Raw genomic sequence first — 8,428 nt, 5'->3', positions numbered from 1 at the left:
GCGTGGCCCTGACACAGCGCCACCCAGAGGCCCACATCAGCCTCAGCCCCCCAGGCCTCAAACCCAAATTCCCAGGACAGAGCACCCTGCCCCAGCCTAGGAAGTGGTTGCTGGTCAGGTGACTGACGTGTCCAATCAGCAAAGGCCTCGGGGCCCACCCACGGGATCCTTTTTCAGCAGGGGTGTTCTGCATCCCTCCCAGAGAAGGGTCATTATCCTTCATAAATGCCACGCAGTGATTCATTGAGGGCTCTCCAAAAGGTGGCAGACAGAAAAAGGTGCTGCTACGATCCGCCCCAAAAAAGAACCGCTGCCTAGCTACAAGGAGTGGGGTGAGCTGGCAGCCTCCAGCAGTCATCTTCAAGCCAGGGGTGGCCCCTCTCAGGTGACCCCAGCCCCTACCGAGCAAGCCAGGGCCCAGTACGGCGCCTCTCACGGGCAGTGTGTGCTCCAGAGCACCCCGCCCAATGGTCTACACCACAGGCCCTGCCCCGTCTTGGTTCCTCCTTCCCAAGAAACCTTGGGCCAGGTCCACATCTGCTTCCTGCAGAGCCCAGTGAGTTGGGACTAGAGACGGAGACGCCAGGAGAATGGGCAAGGGGGCGGGTCAGCAACCCAGGTTAGTCACCATCACTTGGGACGGATGCCTGGCCCTGGCCGGGTTGTTGGCACTGTCGCTGGGACGGCCTGGAGAACAGCTGGCCCAGGGCAGGAGCTTGTAGGAGGAGCTGGAGGGGCAGGAGACAGGGGCCAGCTCAACACCAGGCTGCAAACTGACTCAGGTGCCTGGAACACATGGTGGGGAGGATAATGACACTGCAGGGTTGGGCTGTTAACCCAGCTACATTGACTTGGAAATGGATAACGACAAGCTGGGGGCAATTAACAAACAATTGAAACCTGAGTGTGGGAGGCAGCACGTGCTGGCAGCTTCAGAAAGCCCCGCTCTTGGGCAGGAGGAGCAGGAGCTCAAGTTCAACCCCAGACTTGACAGCCAGAGGGCTGAACGTGCAGCTGAGACTCTGTTGTGAGGCCAAAGTCAGGATGCCCTACAGGGAGAGAAAGGGGCTGGGTCTGTGGCAGAGGTCATCAGAGCGCGTAATTGGACCCCTCAGAAGCTCACAGCAGCGGCCTCTCCCCAGCAAGGGCTGGGCCATGCCCTGTGCAGGACAGTGCTCTCCTCGCCCTGAACCTCCAGCTGGTGAAGGGCTGGGCTGACGAAGGAGCAAAGGGGCTGTCCCTGGGGGGCTGCCAGGCTCAGGCGGGGTACAGCAGGGCCTGGGGCGGGGCACTCAGGTACTGAAGGTCCCTCTGGGGCACTAGGAGGCCCCCTGCCTGGTTGTTTCCGGGAATGGACTGGGCAGCTCCCCTAGCCCCAGCCCGAGGAGCTACAGCAGCCAGGGCTTGGACTCCACAGGCCTGAGAGTTGGCCGCAGAGGTGATAGCTGAGGCGAGGCCGGGGATCTGAGAACTCGGGAAGGGATGCACAGCAGGGGAGGACCGAGGCCAGCTGCGTCCCTCGGGCTCCTCAACTTCTCTCCCTCCACTCACTGAGACTCTTCACAGAACAAGGCTGGAGCTGTGGGGGCTGCCCCGTGCACAAGGGGGAGAGGTGCTGCCTGTTCTCCCTTCAAAACGAAACTTGAAGCTGGGCATGATGGCGCACGCCTGTAATCCCAGCACTTAGGAGGCTGAGGCAGGAGGATCGACACAAGTCTGAGGCCAGCCTGAACTACGTAGTGAGACCCTGTCTAAAAAAACCAAAGAGCCGAGGTTTGTGGGGCTGGCGACGGCTCACCTCACGCACTCCTGGGACAGGCTGGAGTGAAAGACAGCCTAGTCAGCAGCAGCACTGGCGCGGCTCATCCCAGGAGGAGGCTGCTAGTCCTGTCTGTCACAAAACAAGCCTGTCTTTGCCTTGCTCACTTGAACCCCGAGGCATCTCAGGGAGAGAACTCGGTTCTGAGGCACTCAGCTGAGTCGAGCAGAGGGGCCACCGCCCACTGGAGGAACAGCCCTGCTTCGAGGCTAACACCCTGTCCCCAGCCACCAACTGGTGTTGTATAAAGTGAGGGCTCCAGTCTCCCCACAGCTGCGCCAAGGTGCTTGGTTCTGAGGGAGGTAAGGCCATGGGGGTGATGCCCTCCTTTCATCCCTCACTATGGCCTCCGTCTCCGAGCTCCGCTGCACCCTCATCCTGCATGGCGTGAGGTGACCTTGATGGAGGATAAGATCAACACCCTCATTAAAGCAGCCAATGTTGAACGCTCTTGTTCTGGCTTATTTTGCAGAGACCCCGGCCTGTGTCAACACTGGGAGCCTCATGGGCAACGGAGGGGCCAGCGGCCCTGCCCCAGCAGATGGTACTGCACTTGCAGGACGGCCTGCCTCCTGTACCGCCACTGTACCAGTCGCCACTGAGGGCAAGAAAGCAGAAGCAAAGGAAGAAGAATCTGAGGAGTCTGCTTATGAATGGGCCCTGGTCTTTTTGACTAAACTTCATTCTGTAACATGTTCAATGAAAACTGACCTACTACAAAGATAACAAAGAGTCCACCTCACACACAGCTGGTGGGAATAGTGGTACAAGCGCTTTGGCAGTTTCTCATAATGTTACACATAGAGGTAATGGTTCATGCTGTAAATCCAGCCACTTAGGAGGCTGAGGTAGGAAGGTCACGAGTTCAAGGCCAGCCGGGGCCACTTAGTGAGACACTGTCTTAAAATCAAATAAAGAAGTCTGGGGATGTAGCTCAGGGGGAAGATCTTTGGTTTGATTCCCAATACCCTTCCACCCTCAAACCCCCCAAAACCCAGAGTTACCATAACACCCAGGAACTATACTCCTGGGTATATTATACCCAGGATAAACAAAAACATGTCCACACAAAAACTTGTATACCAAGCTCATAGCAGCATTGTTCATAATAAATAAAAAGTAGAAATAACTCAAGTGTCTACCAGCTGGTGGGCAGGTATGCAACATCATGGCTGGAACATTACCTAACTAGGAAAGGGCATGAAGTACTGGTGCCTACTCTAACACGGGCAAGCTTTGAAAACAAACATATACCGAGTGAATGAAGGCGGTCACAAAAGGCCTTCTACTGTGTGATTCCATTTATACGAAATGTCCAAAAAGAGATAAGTACATGAGGGCCAGAAGTCTCAGGTTACTCAGTACCAGGGGAAGGAGCTCAGGGAACACTGCTGATGGGCACGGGGTTTTTGGAGTTAGTCGTGTGGTCACGCAGTTCTGGGTTGTAGTGGATATCGCACAACTCTATACTTTAAATGGGTGAGTACTGTAGTTTATAAGTCATACCGCGATAAGGCTACAGATAAATAAAAAAAGAGTTCAGGTCCAACCCAGTAGGTAAAGGGGTCAGAATCAAGTGTGCTGCCCCTGAGGTCTTGGATGCTGCTGAGTGCCAGGTAGAAGAATCCTCTGATCCCAGCACTCTGGGAGACAAAGGCAGGAGGATCACAAGTTCAAGACCAGCCCCGGGAACTTAGTGATTTAGTAAGAACTTATAAATGAAAAGAGCTGAAGATACAGCTTAGTACAAAGGCTCAGGTTCAATGCTCAGTACAAGAAGAAGAGAAAGAGGAGGAGGGGGAAGAGAGGAAGGAAAGGAAAGAAAGGAAGGAATGAAGGAGGGAAGGAAGGAAAGAAGGAAGGAAGGAAAAAAGCAAGGAAGGAAGGAAGGAAGGAAGGGAAACCGAGCCAGCAGAACTCCAAGGCAAGTGGGATTTCATATGCTGGTGCTTGGAAAAGACAAACTGGCCAGCAATTGCCTGTCTAACAAAGCAAGCCACTGGGAATGTGTGTGAGATGCCAGCCTCCTCAGTCTGGTACCTGCTGAGACGGCATGAAGAAACCCTGGGATGGGAAACTGTTTTCCTCTGGCCCAGCCTTCTCCATCTGCCCACACTCTGCCCTTCCCCCTGCAACATCCTACCCAGCCCTGTTGGGGCATTGCAGCCAGTGTTTCTGCTGTGGGCCTGAGGGGGCACGCTTGGCTCTTGGAATAGTCCTTGCCACCTGGAGCCTTAATCCAGCCTTTGCTCTCAGAGCGGTTAAGGCAGAGACAGAAGGAAAGGATTATGGTGTTAACCAGCTGGACCTGCACGGGAGTAAAAATAGCCATGCCTCTGGAAGAACGTTTCCCACCCCCAGCATGCCAGCCTCAGAACCACACCAGGTCCTCACTCGCTCAGAGTGCTGCAGGGTGAGGACGGCTTTGGGAGGCCTGGGCTAGCTCTCTACTCACATGACCTCACCCTTGGGGCAGTAGCTCTGCCCAGAAGATGCCTATGCACCATTAATCACGGGCGAGGAGACGTGCCCAGCCTGGGTGGGATGCTCCTAGGTAGGCTTGATTGCCACAGCAACTCCCTAGGGCACATCCTGCTTCCTTGGGTGGAGTCAAGACAGAATGAAACGTCAGAGCAGACCCCCTTAGAGAAGTACCTGCTTCCTTCCCCACTGCCCTGCTCCGGCCGCAGCCAGCCTCCCTCTGGGCACCGGCCGAGCCTGAGCTCCTCAAGTGCAGAAATCACACCCGGTCTCTGTGCCTCAGGGTGAGGACAGAAGAACGTCGGGGCCTGAGAATGAAGGTCAGCCTTCCATCGGGACCACCCTGTCACTCTCGGGCTGTGTGAGCCTGCCCAGTCCCCCAGCCCAGGCTCAAAGCCTGGTTTCCTCATCTCCGAAGGGAGGGTCACATCTAGAGGAGGAGGCTGCATGGCCAGACTGGGCACGGGGTCCAGCATGCAACACGCTCTGCAAACACTGGCCATTGCACTCCCCTAGGGGAGTGTGAGAATTGGCTCAGAATGAGTCTTTTATTGCTTACCTTTTGTCCAAGTAAACAGAGGCCCCCCCAGATTTGCACCGCACCGCAGTTATTCCTGAGCTCTTAAAGTGGCCTGCCTCTCGCTAGTGGCCTGTTTCTGCTCCCAGGATGTTCTCCAACCATTTCATCTCTGTTTCTGAGGCGGCAGCTCCACTCCACTCTAGCATTTAGGGATCCAATGTCTGGCTCGGCCCATGTTCCTCCCTAGCAGCAGTCCCATCTAGCAGCACCCAGAAAGGGGCTGGGGCTGCTTATCCGGGTGTGGAGTTTCTGCATCTCTTTGGCTTCCTGCAGTGCGTCTTCCTCCATGCACCACTCCTCACACCAGAAGGCTCAGCTGCCAGGATGCGCTGGGGTGGAGGGAAACACAGAAAGAGAAGAGGCAGGAAAGAGGGGGCAAACGGGGGAGAAGGTTGAGAAGGAGCGGGAGAAGGGGAAAGAGAAGGCAGGCCAGAGGAGGGAGTCAGAGGAGGAGCAGGGGGGTGAGGAAAGGAGGCCACAGGGAAGGAGAGAAGGGGAGGCGGCCGAGAACACACGAACTTCAGCCCGCTGCTGCTCATACCGGGAAACAGCCCTGCAGAGCCCGGTGCGGGAGGAAATGGATCTCGGAAAGACGCAGGGAGAACAGGTGAGGCCTGGGGCAGGGCTGCTAGTTGTACCATCTCTGTCCTCCCTTCTTCTCCCTGTCCAGCCACAGCCCCTGGGCCTCCTGGCCACTTCCCCTGCCTACTACAAAGTCAAGGATGCGCCCTCTAGCCCGTGCCTACCTCCCTGTGTCCTGGCTGGCTGTGGCAGGGAGGGCTCCTTCCCAGCAGGGTGATCGTCTGTGGGCCTTCCCTCAACCCCTCTCTCTACCAGATTGTGCATGAGAGCAGCGGGTAGGCAAGGTCCCCTCTCCCTGGCAGGATGCTCCACTTCAGGCCACCGGATTTTTACTTTCCCTGTGGACTACAAACCTACCCATGTTCTCCTCTCAATCTGCTCCTGCTTTGTGTCCCTCCCACTCAGCAAGGGTAACTGTGAGAGGAATGGCGCACTGCTCACTCTGTTTCGGGTGGACATCTGACTCACAGAATAGTTTTATGTGGCGATGACTCGCCTGCTGCAAGACACCGGCCAGTGTGACCCCGGCTGGACTGGTAGTGCCGCACGGGGTGGGGCTCATCTCCATGTCTCCGCCTGTCCTTTTTAGGAACTGCTTCACTCTCCTCCACACACACAGTAGGTGCCTTTATAGTCTGCTCACAGTTCCCACAGAAACCTCTGTAACTGCCTCTTCCTGTCTGTGAGCCTCGTGGATGGGGCCCAGACACTCTGGCAACCATTCAAGGTTTCCAGGACAGACACTATCGTCTGGGGGGGGGGTGACTTGCAGTACACCACGGAGATGGGCAGGGTAGCTATAATCTCCACCTGGCAAGTGGAGAAACTGAGGCAGCGACTGCTTGGCCTGCTTGGCGGGGGTCTTGCCAGAAAACTGGCATCATTTCTCTCCATCCCATGATCACCAAGTGGGCAGGGCCTCAGACCTGCACACACGGGAAGAGCTGACGCTGTGGAGGTACTGGATTAGACCAGCAGCCCAGCCTGGAAACAAACACCACCCACGGACTCCTAGGTTGGGTTTCCGTCCAGCAGCACAAGCACTCACCTTCTCAGGCAGGTGCTGGGCAGGAGACCAGGAATCAGTGGCAGGGCCTGCATTCCTGGACCTGGACACTGTGTATTTTTAGCCCCTGGCCTGCATCTGCACCTTGGCTATTATCCGCAGGGAACCACCCAGCTGCAGAGCAGGAGCCTGGCGGGTGTTCAGAGGTCTCTGGTTGCTGCATCTCTTGCCTTGAGACGTGAGACTCAGGGTCCAGCTCACTTCTCCGAGACAGAATCAGCCCGTTAGTGAAGGCATCTGTACGCTCAACACAGACTCCTGCCTCAGAAACCAGGAGAATGAGGTAGAAAATGTGTGACCCTGGCATCCTAACTTGGAAAGTGGGAAGGAAGAACCTCGGCCCGCAGCAGGTCACCAGGAGGCTGCCGGAGCAATTGCCAGAGGCGTGGCTGTGTACTCAAACGGGGCTATCAAGGCTGTGCTGCCCTAGTGGAAGCGGAGAGCAGCGATGCCCCAGACCTCTCTTCCCCAGGGAGAGCTTAGCACAATTGTCCAGAAGCCAGGAAGCAATTTTGGTACACACAGGTAAACCATTGCAGATTAAACTAGAAGACTTTCCAACCTCTTCTCCTGCTTCCTCCGTGGTCTCCTGCTTCCTTCACGGTTCTGGAGCTGGGCGTTGCTGGTTGTGGTGGGAGTGGTTGGATTTCGCAGCGCGCAGGACGAGTAGAGTACGGTATAGGGGCCCACAGAGGAGCCCCACGCCCACCCACCACTTCACCTGCACGTCGTCCCCGTTTCCTGCTTAGTGAATCAGTCAGCGCCTATCTGGCACAGTGGTAAGCTGTTCTCAGGACATTAAGAAATACATTTTACGTGCTGACGTGTGTAAGTGAGATGCTTTACAAAGCTGCACTTGTTTTCATTATGCGGGATGCAGAGTTATTTTCTATTTCATTTTTATAAAATGTTGGTCACTACCTACTAAATTTTCCCTAGGACCCGATATTAGACCTTGACTTGGTAATATTCAGGATAAAAAGAGATAAAACACCCGTAATTATTCATCTTGTTATGCGCGACCCACGGAACGAACGGAAACTGGGGCGCTCTCTACTCCACGGCCGGGGGGCAGCTGGGCTCTAGGGCACGGAGGCGCGTCCCGGCCGGCGGGCAGGAGGCCCAGGCCTGCGGGGCCTCCTGAGCGAGTCAGGGTTTATTTTAAGGGCGCGGAGCTCGCGGAGGCTGGGGGAGGAAGGACCCCAGCGGGGCGCTCGGCTCGTTCTATTTAGGGTGGACTCTCCGGAAGCGCTGCCTGAACCGGCGGGCCGCACCCCCACTCCCCACCCCCGGGGCCGCCGGGGGTCCCGCACACCCGCCCAGCCGCCCAGCCGCCCGGCGAGGCGCCGTCCGAGCCCCGCCTCTGCAGGAGGGGAAACCGCGGGCGCCGCCTCTCGCGAGCTCCCGGGCCGACCAGGCGGGACTGGCACGCGCGGAGGGCGGGGCGTGGCGCTATTCCAGAGCCTGCCTCGGCCCCGCCCACAAGCTTGCAAACAGCAGCCGCCCGTCCCCCCAACCCCCGCCGCACGCTCGCTCCGCCCAGTCTGTTCAGTGTTTGGCACCCAGCTGCTCGCTCGCGGGGTGCGCCGGGAGCCGGCTACGGAGAGGGGGCGGAGAGACAGGCCCACCCCTCCCGGGACACCCTACTGCGCAGGCGTGGCGTGAGGGCCCACCCCCTCGCTCTGCCGGCTGCACGGCCATATTTAAAGGGCGGCGGGTGCAGCGAGCCAATAGGCAGCGAGCGTGCGGGGGCGGCGCGTGGCGGCCTTAGGCCCCGGATGTGGCTGCGGCGCTGTTCCTCCCAGATTGTCTGAGCCGGGCCGCGCGCCCCGCTGCCCTCCCTCGCTCGCCTCCCGAAGGCCCCTCGGGCGCGTCGGGAGGCGCCCCGGCGGCGCGAAGC

General features: G+C 57.6%; 1 protein-coding gene across 1 annotated transcript in view; it reads left to right on the top strand.

Moving 5' to 3' along the window:
• Nucleotides 1-8,278: 8,278 nt before the first annotated feature.
• Nucleotides 8,279-8,428, top strand: part of Lsm14b (LSM family member 14B) — a gene marked incomplete in the record, with an annotated part of 12,036 nt that continues 11,886 nt past the window's right edge. Inside the window, 1 exon segment of the mRNA XM_013507506.1 lies at nt 8,279-8,428.

This window comes from Chinchilla lanigera, unplaced genomic scaffold (assembly GCF_000276665.1).
Source record: "Chinchilla lanigera isolate Chin_1 unplaced genomic scaffold, ChiLan1.0 scaffold00127, whole genome shotgun sequence".
Lineage (NCBI taxonomy): Eukaryota > Metazoa > Chordata > Mammalia > Rodentia > Chinchillidae > Chinchilla > Chinchilla lanigera.
Note: the sequence above shows the minus strand (reverse complement) of the source record. Positions and strands in the feature narration are given on the sequence as shown.